This window comes from Myxocyprinus asiaticus, chromosome 12, assembly GCF_019703515.2.
Source record: "Myxocyprinus asiaticus isolate MX2 ecotype Aquarium Trade chromosome 12, UBuf_Myxa_2, whole genome shotgun sequence".
Taxonomy (NCBI): domain Eukaryota; kingdom Metazoa; phylum Chordata; class Actinopteri; order Cypriniformes; family Catostomidae; genus Myxocyprinus; species Myxocyprinus asiaticus.
The window spans coordinates 14,395,132-14,405,743 of NC_059355.1; the positions used below are offsets into that span (position 1 = coordinate 14,395,132).

Sequence of the window (10,612 nt, forward strand, 5' to 3'; positions counted from 1 at the left end):
GTAAAGACGCTGACTACCACCCCTGGAGTCGTGAGTTCTAATCCAGGGGTGCTGAGTGACTCCAGTCAGGTCTACTAAACAACCAAATTGGCCCGGTTGCTAGGGATGGTAGAGTCACATGGGGTAACCTCCTCATGGTCGCTATAATGTGATTCGCTCTCGGTGGGGCGTGTGGTGAGTTGTGCACGGATGCCGCGGAGAATAGCATGAAGCCTCCACATGTGCTATGTCTCCGTGGTAACACGCTCAACAAGCCACGTGATAAGATGTGCGGATTGATGGTCTCAGACTCGGAGGGAACTGAGATTCATCCTCCACCACCCATATTGAGGCGGGTCACTACGCCACCACGAGGACTTAAAGCACATTGGAAATTGGGCATTCCAAATTGGGGAGAAAAAAGGGAGATAAAAAATAAAAATAACGCCAAAATTGTGATTGGCAATGATGATTAAGCCCCACCAATTAAGGCGTGCAGTTGGCCTATATAAGCGGGTGCGAAATCACAATTTCTTCCGAATTTTCTGCCTGAGGGACAAGAGTGCTCATACCCTGAAACTCTGAAGCAGTAGTGTGGCCAGTTTTTGCAATGTCTCGTTCCCTTCATCTCAGGGAACCAAGGTTACATGTGTAACCAGAGACGTTCCCTTTCGATTCAGTTCACTCAACATTGCAACAAACGCTATGGGTAACGTTTCCCATCACACCGTACTACCTGACGTTATATCCCCAGAATGATAAATATATAAACACTTGCAGCCAAAAGTTTGGAATAATGTACAGATTTTGTTGTTGCGGAAGGAAATTGGTACATTAATTCACCAAAGTGGCATTCAGCTGATCACAAAGTATAGTAAGGACATTACTGATGTAAAAAACAGCACCATCACTATTTGAAAAATGTAATTTCTGATCAAATCTAGACAGGACCCATACCAGCAGCCATCACTCCAACACCTTATCCTTGAGTAATCATGCTAAATTGCTACTAGAAAATCACTTGCCATTATATCAAACACAGCTGAAAGCTATTTGGTTCGTTAAATGAAGCTTAACATTGTCTTTGTGTTTGTTTTTGAGTTGCCACATTATGCAATAGACTGGCATGTCTTAAGGCCAATATTAGGTCAAAAATGGCAAAAAAGAAACAGCTTTCTCTAGGAAACTAGGGATGTGCGCTACGACTAATTTGACTGTCGTTTACATGGAAGTTTTGTAACCGACTAGTCGACTAGACTAAAGAGAAACCAACCATCAGAAAACAGTAAAAAAAAAAAGAAAAATTTTTATGCAACCCATTTAAAATACTTAATCTATTCCAAATCCGATGCTAAATTCTACTGAAAAGGGGCATTTATCTGCGATGTGCTCACCTTGAATTATGATCATTGTACATTAAATATAGAACATAACGCACATTCACTGAATCAACATTAGCGAATATTTAATAGACATATTTATTGAAAACAATTGAATGAATAGTGCAGGATCAATTTAACAACCCTAAAAGCCTGTTCTAAATGGAAATCACCAAGTAAAAGTTACTTAACATATTAAAACAGTCAAGACATTGTTGAAAATAATTAACAGGTAAGCCAAATCTATGAGAGAGAAAGAAATGCGCTGAAAGGTTGCGCGTATTTCACGACGTGCAGTCGTGTATTAACCATTGATCTAATATGATGTTCAGTAAAGAACGTCAACCAATAAAAGTTACGTTGTTAAAAAAAAAAAAAGAAAAAAGTAGCTATAGGATAGAAAAAATAGGCCTGTGATGTAGCCTACAATAAACCTAATGTATTCTAAACATGACGTGCACACAGAATAAAAGATAGTTTAACCCGTTAAGCAGTCGGCACCTCATTGAAAATAGCCTTCTTAATCAGCGATTAAAAAAATTGCATACCTATTTTCTAGGCTACTTACTCAAAAGCATACATTTTTGATGAGTAAAATTAACCCGTCGACATGGTCTGGTGAAAGACGGGACTTGACTCACCTGAAGCATCTATCCTGCACTTGAAAAAGCCTGCTCAGCGGAAAAATAACATCCAAGCATGCATAGATGTAAAGAAGACTCAAATGTGAAAACATCCATTGGGACTTTCAAACATTTGGAAAGCCGATTCCCGCACCACCGAAGTGATTTCATAACTACTTTGCTGAGTTTACTTGTCTAGCGACAGGATATTTTCCTGCGCGCGCCGCGAGTGAGAGAGGGAAGAAGCACGCGCAGCCTGAGGTGAAATTAAACTTTGTATCTGCTCCAGATATCCTCTTTTTAAAATAATATTTGTATTATTAATTCTATTTACAATATGTAACATTAATATGACAGTAATTTAAGTGCAGCCTCTGTAAAAATATAAAGCCAAATGTTTGATCAGTTTAATGGGGGGAAATATTAACCGACTAGTAATTCCAGTGTCGACTAGCAGCATCAGAACCGTTTAGTCGACTAGTCGACTAGTCTCGCACATCCCTACTAGAATCTCATCAGTCAATCATTGTTTTGAGGAATGAAGGCTATACAATGCTTGAAACTGTCAAAAAACTGAAGATTTCATACAAAGGTGTACAAAACAGTATTTAAAGACAAAGGACAACTGGCTCTAAAAAGTACAGAAAGAGATGTGGAAGGCCAGATGTACAACTAAACAAGACTATAAGTACATCAGAGTCTCTAGTTTGAGAAATAAGACACCTCACGTCCTCAGCTGACAGCTTCATTGTATTCTACCCGCTCAACACCAGTTTCATGTACAACAGTAAAGAGAAGACTCAGGGGTCCAGGCTTTATGGGAAGAATTGCAAAGAAAAAGCCACTTTTGAAACAGAAAAACAAAAATAAAATGTTAGAGTGGGCAAAGAAACACAGACATTGGATAAAAGATAATTGGAAAAGAGTGTTATGGATCTCTTTTTTTCTCCCCTTTTCTCCCCAATTTGGAATGCCCAATTCCCAATGTGCTCTAAGTCCTCGTGGTGGCGTAGTGACATGCATCAATCTGGGTGGCGGAGGACAAATTTCAGTTGCCTCCGCGTCTGAGACCGTCAATCTGCGCATCTTATCAATTGGCTTGTTGAGCGCGTTACTGCGGAGACGTAGCGCGTGTGGAGGCTTCACGCTATTCTCCAAAGCATCCACGCACAACTCACCACGCATCCCAATGAGAGCAAGAAACACATTACAGTGACCACAAGGAGGTTAGCACCTGTGACTCTACCCTCCCTAGCAACCGGGCCAATTTGGTTGCTTAGGAGACCTGGCTGGAGTGTTATGGATTTTAACCCCATTGAGCTTTTGTGGGATCAGCTAGACTGTAAGATGCATGAGAAGTGTCCGACAAGACAGCCACATCTATGGCAAGGGCTACCGGAAGTGTGGGGTGAAATGTCACCTGAGTATCTGGACAAACTGACAGCTAAAATGCCAAGGATCTGCAAAGCTGTCATTGCTGGAGGATGGAGGATTTTTTGATGAGAACTCTTTGAAGTAGTTTAAGAAGTTCTGAAAAAACAAATTCAAATTGTAATAGTAATTTTTCACGTAATTAATATCCTGACTATACATTGTGATCAGTTTAATGCCACTTTGGTGAATAAAAGTACCAATTTCTTTCCATTAGAGCAAAATCTTTACAAACTTTTGGAATATATATATATATATATACAGTGCATCCGGAAAGTATTCACAGTGCTTCACTTTTTCCACATTTTGTTATGTTACAGCCTTATTCCAAAATGGATTAAATTCATTATTTTCCTCAAAATTCTACAAAAAATACCCGATAACGACAATGTGAAAGAAGTTTGTTTGAAATCTTTGCAAATTTATTAAAAATAAAAAACGAAAATAATCACATGTACATAAGTATTCACAGCCTTTGCTCAATACTTTGTTGAAGCACCTTTGGCAACAATTACAGCCTCAAGTCTTTTTGAGTATGATGCTACAAGCTTGGCACACCTAGTTTTGGGCAGTTTCTCCCATTCTTCTTTGCAGGACCTCTCAAGCTCCATCAGGTTAGATGGGGAGCATCGGTGCACAGCCATTTTCAGATCTCTCCAGAGATGTTCAATCAGGTTCAAGTCTGGGCTCTGGCTGGGCCACTCAAGGACATTCACAGAGTTGTCCCGGAGCCACTCCTTTGTTATCTTGGCTGTGTGCTTAGGGTCATTGTCCTGTTGGAAGATGAACCTTCACCCCAGTCTGAGGTCCAGAGCACTCTGGAGCAGGTTTTCATCAAGGATGTCTCTGTACATTGCTGCATTCATCTTTCCCTCGATCCTGACTAGTCTCCTAGTTCCTGCCGCTGAAAAACATCCCCACAGCATGATGCTGCCACCACCATGCTTCACTGTAGGGATGGTATTGGCCAGGTGATGAGCAGTGCCTGGTTTCCTCCAGACATGACGTTTGCCATTCAGGCCAAAGAGTTCAATCTTTGTTTCTCATGGTCTGAGAGTCCTTCAGGTGCCTTTTGGCAAACTCCAGGCGGGCTGTCATGTGCCTTTTACTGAGGAGTGGCTTCTGTCTGGCCACTCTACCATACAGGCCTGACTGGTGGAGTGCTGCAGAGTTTTTTGCATTGATGTTGAGTGCTTTTGGGGGAACATGGCATCAATGAAGAATAAGGTAAGAATTATTCTGCACCCTTTGACATACACATTGACTTAATCAACTTAATGCATATGAAAATACTTAAGAGAGTATTTAGGCTTCCTATGTACATTTTTCAAAGGTAACCGGTATGAGCAGATTTGGGAGGCTCTCTCGTATTGCCAAGTTGGTGTTGGTACTTTCACATTCAAATGCTTCAAGAGGCATTACATTGCACTTTTCCTAGTAGGAAGTTGGAAAATCTGGTTTTCCGATTTGAATGGAACGCTGCAGAAAAAATGTCTAAATGCCTCAGTAATTGAAAACATGTTCATCACAGTATTCACTGTATTCAAGTTTTTTTTTTTGTTTTTTTTTTTGGTGAATTGCATACATAAGGTACCAATGACAAATTAATTGGATCTGGAGTCTGGACAAAGAGATGTTATTGTTTGTTTTCTTTTAATTTCAGAACCAAGTTGTAATGTTGCAAAAAAAAAATAAAAAAAAAAATAAAAAATAAAAAAAAATACAAACACGTCATAACATTAACATTTTATTAGATGCAATACACATTAATTTAGCTTTGCATTACATTCAACGACTGTCAAAATCTTATACCTCTTATGAACTCAGAAACACTGTATTTAATTAATAGAAATATTGCAATTAAATATTAAAATTACCGCTGTTTTCCAATAGGGATGTGCGCTACGACTAATTTGACTGTCGTTTAAACGGAAGTTTTGTAACCGACTAGTCGACTAGTCTAAAGAGAAACCAACCTTCAGAAAACAGTAAAATAATAATAATAATAATAATAATAATAATAATAATATGTGAGACCCATTTTAAATACTTAATCTATTCCAAATCCGATGCTAAATTCCACTGAAAATGGGCATTTATCTGCGACGTGCTCACCTTGAATTATGATCATTGTACATTAAATATAGAACATGACACGCATTCACATTTAGCGAATACAGGTTTATTTATTGAAAACAATTGAATGAATAGTGCAGGATCAATGGAACAACCATTAAAAGCCTGTTCTAAACGGAAATCACCAAGTAAAAGTTACTTAACATATTAAAACAGTCAGGACATTGTTGAAAATAATTAACAGGTAGACTAAGCCAAATCTATGAGAGAGAAAAATATGCGAAAATTTGCGCGTATTTCATGACGTGCAGTCGCGCAATAGCCATTGATCTAATATGACAGCTGTTCGGTAAAGAACGTCAACCAAAAATAGTTACGATGTAAATAAATAAATAAATAAATAAATAAATAAAGTAGCCATAGGACAGAAAAAATGGGCCTGTGATGTAGCCTGCAATAAACCTAAAGTATTCTAAACATGACGTGCACACAGAATAAAAGATAGTTTAACCTGTTAAGCAGTCGACACCTCGTTGAAAATAGCCTTCTTAATCAGCAGATTAAAAAAATGGCATACCTAGTCTAAAACAGTTATTTTCTAGGCTACTTACTCAAAAGGTTAGGGTTAGGGTTAATTTAGGGTTAATTATTTGATGAGTAAAATTAACCCGTCGACATTGTCCGGTGAAAGACGGGACTTGACTCACCTGAAGCGTCTATCCTGCGCTTGAAAAAGCCCGCTCAGCGGAAAAATAACATCCAAGCATGCACATGTAAAGAAAACTCAAATGTGAAAACATCCTTATGGACTTTCAAACATTTGGAAAGCCGATTCCCGCACCACCGTAGTGATTTCATAACTACTTTGCCGAGTTTGCTTGTCTAGTGAGAGGACATGCGCCCCGAGCAATAGAGGGAAGAAGCACGCGCAGTCTGAGGTGAAATTAAACTCTGTATCTGCTCCAGATATCCTCTTTTTTAAATAATATTTGTATTATTAATTCTATTTAAAATATGTAACATTAAAATGACAGTAATTTAAGTGCAGCCTCTGTAAAAATATAAAGCCAAACGTAAATGTTTTCAAGTTATTATCAGTTTAATGGGGGGAAATATTAACCGACTAGTAGCATCAGAACCGTTTAGTCGACTAGTCCCGCACATCCCTAGTTTCCATATTGTAATCCTTCTGAACATTATGTGCTTATAGGTGAACATTAATAACGTCCTGCATCAGCACAAAATTAAACAGGTAAACAAAAGTCTTACTGATTTATATATATATATATATATATATATATATATATATATATATATATATATATATATATATATAAAGCTGTTATGGGAGCTGTCTTGCACTGGACTTTATTTATCAATATCATTTCCATCTATGAAGATGATTTTGCTGAGTTTCAGGTTTCTAACAGCTTTAACATGCTTCACACAAAAATGAACCTTAGGGTGGACAGCATATTTAATTTGATGCAAACAGTAACTCACCACTGAACATATGTCTTTCCAAAACATTTCCAGAGGACCAAAAACTAGGATAATGACAATACAACCTACTGAACAAACTGGATGTCTTTCCCATTCAGCCTCGTTTGCATTTGCATCAAATTAAATATGCTGTGCACCCTGACTAAAGTCCATTGTAAGGTGTGAGTCTAGCTAAGAGTTTATATTAAATCACTAGATCACTGTTATGTGCGCTTTGGGTTGTCCAGACATCATCCGAACACCCAGATACACAGGTTCTGTGAAGTTCACTTTAAAGGTGTGCAGTTCAGTTTTTTCCCCACTCACATCACTAACACTATAAAATGCTAGAGTACCATGACTAAAGCTGAGGCGTATCTCCACTTTCTTTAGAGATGGTGTGTGTCTAAGTGGTGTGTCCTTTCCTTTTTCATAAGCCCTCAGCAGGTTATCACAATACATGAGGCACCAGGACCCAGCGCTGCTTTCCAGACCACTTCCAGAACCAGAACAGGGAAGTCTTCCATAACACATGGCCAAAACCCAGGAGCAGCCCTCAGCTAGCAAGCTCCAGAAATGCTCTCCTCTGTAGAATTTCTGGGAGCTCAGAGCCTGGAAGAAGCTGGTAAACCTCTGGGAACTGTCTGGATATGGCTGCTTTGCAACATTAAAATACACTGAACAGATCCAAGCCTAAGACGGAGCTGGGTATTATTGTGCTCAATTTCCACACAGACTTTTTTCAACTTGGTGTATAATTCCATATCACTTGCAAAGTCCTCTAGAGGCTCCACATTCAAGTTGGAATCTTAGGTCTCAATTTCTTGGAATCCATCACTAAAACACAAGGCATCTTTCTCACCCATTAGAGTATTGATCTGGACTTCAGCTGTCCTTAACTGCTTCTGGAGGTCTGAGATTGTTTGCACTCTATTCCGTGCAGCATCTTCTCTGGGCTTCAACTCAACCTCAAGAAGCTTCATACCAGCAATTCTATAGGTCTTAACCAGTTCTGCCATTTCCTCCAGTATAATGCTCACCTCCTTTCTCAGATCAGCATGTGTCGCCTTACCTACAGCATCTCTGTCTTACTCTTTGGTCGCCAGATCATCCACTAGAACAAGCTTTTCTTGAAGACTATTCATTGTTGGAAGTAATCTAGACCTGCATTCATTTTCTCCAAAAGAGTTTCCTTTCCAATATCTGCTGACAAGGATTCATCAGCTGAGCAGATATCTTCCCCGTTGTTCGTTTCATCCTCTCTCTCAACAGAGTGTCCTGAAGATGGCTCGCCATTATGGTCGATGATCTTCTCTTCTACACCCGATTGATTTTTCCCACTGACTTTGAGTTCATTGTTGTCCTTGTAGTTCTCAACTATTTTTTTTAGTTTGACATTTCTGGATCTGATCAAGAACTTTGCTGTCCAGTGTGTGGAGAGCAACATCTTAGCCCAGAGACCCTAGGGTCTCTGGGCTAAGATGTTGCTCTCCACACACTGGACAGCAAAGTTCTTGATCAGATCCAGATCTTTTATCACTCTCAGGCATTTCCAGACAAGTCAGACAGAAACTGTGACCACAAAGAAGTGTGACCGGTTCCATGAAGAGATGGAGGCAGATGGAGCAGGTGAGTTCTGATTCTAAATAGCCCTAAGAAGATGCTTGTGCCATGTTGATGGGATCTGGTAACTGTGTAACACAGATGGGGGGGAGATGCAGTTAAATAAATGGTCCTTTGGCATAAATTCAAATTTTATTGCAGTGCAGTAGTGCAAAGGCAGTGCACAAATTACACACTAACTTTCAGGTGAGTAAATTGTCATTTCTTATTGTAATTTTTGGAACGTAATCATGAGGTTCGTCTCATGCAACACAAAATGTCTTATGACATCTCTTTCACAGTTAGCTTAACGTTAGTCTCAGCCTTAGGCCACATCCACACTAGTACATTTTTGTTTGAAAATGCATTGATTTCACCACATTTACACCTCTCATCCACACTGGAACTGCATTTTCCTCCAATGAAAACAGAGACTTTCGAAAATGCTCTCTATTACTGCGTACTCTAAAACACGAAGACCTCTGGAAACTGTTAGAAAATTTGTGCGGACGTGGCCTCAGATGGACCACCCACAGTCGGTTTACTGATGTCTGATGCAAATTGCTGCATACTGGAAGCACTTTTTCTATCTGGCAAGATACAGTATAGTCTGATGTAATCTAATCTGACTGTTTTAAAGCAAATTCTGGCTGTAAAGCCCAAAGTATACTTTGGTCTTGAAGTGAAAGCTTATAGTATTCATACTATCAAACGCTCAGCATTTCAAAGTACTCCATTTGACTGTGCACCATACACAGACGGTTGACGCATAGGCACTACGACTGCTATGAGATACTGGACTAATTCTCTTCAGGAGTTTAGACCCATAAAGATATCTTTATAGTCCATCAGACTCGAGTTATACAAACGCAGGTATCTTCTGACCTACTCACACATACACTCCTGATGTGCACATCCACTGCTTTTGTTTCCACCTTCATCTCCTGTTGTTCGTTTACATCATCTTCTTGCACTTCTTCGTGAACGCAATGGCTCAATGGCAGTGTTGTAGTCGAGATTAGCTCATTCAAGTCCAAGTCCAGGCTGAGACCAGAGTAGGTTGAGTCCGGGTCAAGACCGAGACTAAATGCTTCCGAGTCCTGACCAGACAAAGACCATAAAAATATGGTCAGAGTCCGGTCTCGAGTACTATAACACTGCCCAACGGTAAGTGTTGCCACCGTGTAGACCCATCAATTAGTGCAAATACTTCCAGATGCAATTCAGCAGACTATGAGAACAGAGACGCTAGAAAAATGTCATGCTGCACGTGAACCATGCTTGAGCACTCTGCTGATGCCTAGCGTATGTGCAAAACCGAAGTATACTTTGGGCTTTTTAAAGCCCATACTATACTTTAGTTCTGATGCGAATGCTAAGTGTCTGCTTACAGTCGAACGCTAGCCTTTGTTGGACTGTTTCTCTTTAGGAGTTTAGACTCATAAAGATGTATTTATATTCCTTCAGACTCAAGTTATACAAATGCAGGTATCTCCTGATTTCCTCACACACGAGCTCTTGACGTGCACATCCACTATTGTTGTTCCCACCTTCATCTCTGATAATAAGCGGTAATTCTGCGAGCTCTTCTTCATAAAATCAACAGCTCAACTGTGAGTGTTGCCACCTTGTGGACCCAATAATTACTGCAAATAATTCCAGGAGCATGCGCATTTAGAGTATCTGGCTGCACTCTGCTGATAACGAAATTTGCGTCACATGTCTGACCAAAGTATACATTGTGCTTAAGTGCACACAGGATTTTAAACCAGTTAATCTGGAAACCAAGTTGTGTATACAAGTTACCCGTTTGATACAATGAACATGTCTGACAAAGAACTATAACGGGAGTTCACAGAGTTTGCCTAGTTATGTCTGTGAAATAAGCAGTGCTAATTATGTGTGGACAGACAGGAATTCTGATGACGAGTCTACCCATATTTGCTGCTATTTTGTCTGTACAACCGTTCGCGGAGACTGCCCTGTCCTTATTTGAATTTTTGACAGAAATGAAAACGAGGCTGTAAGGGACTGACTTAC

The 10,612-nt window shown here is 39.6% G+C and overlaps 1 pseudogene; it reads right to left on the reverse strand.

Annotated features, from left to right (window-relative positions):
• Positions 1 to 7,183: 7,183 nt before the first annotated feature.
• Positions 7,184 to 10,128, reverse strand: LOC127449617 (tripartite motif-containing protein 75-like; annotated as a pseudogene).
• Positions 10,129 to 10,612: the final 484 nt, after the last annotated feature.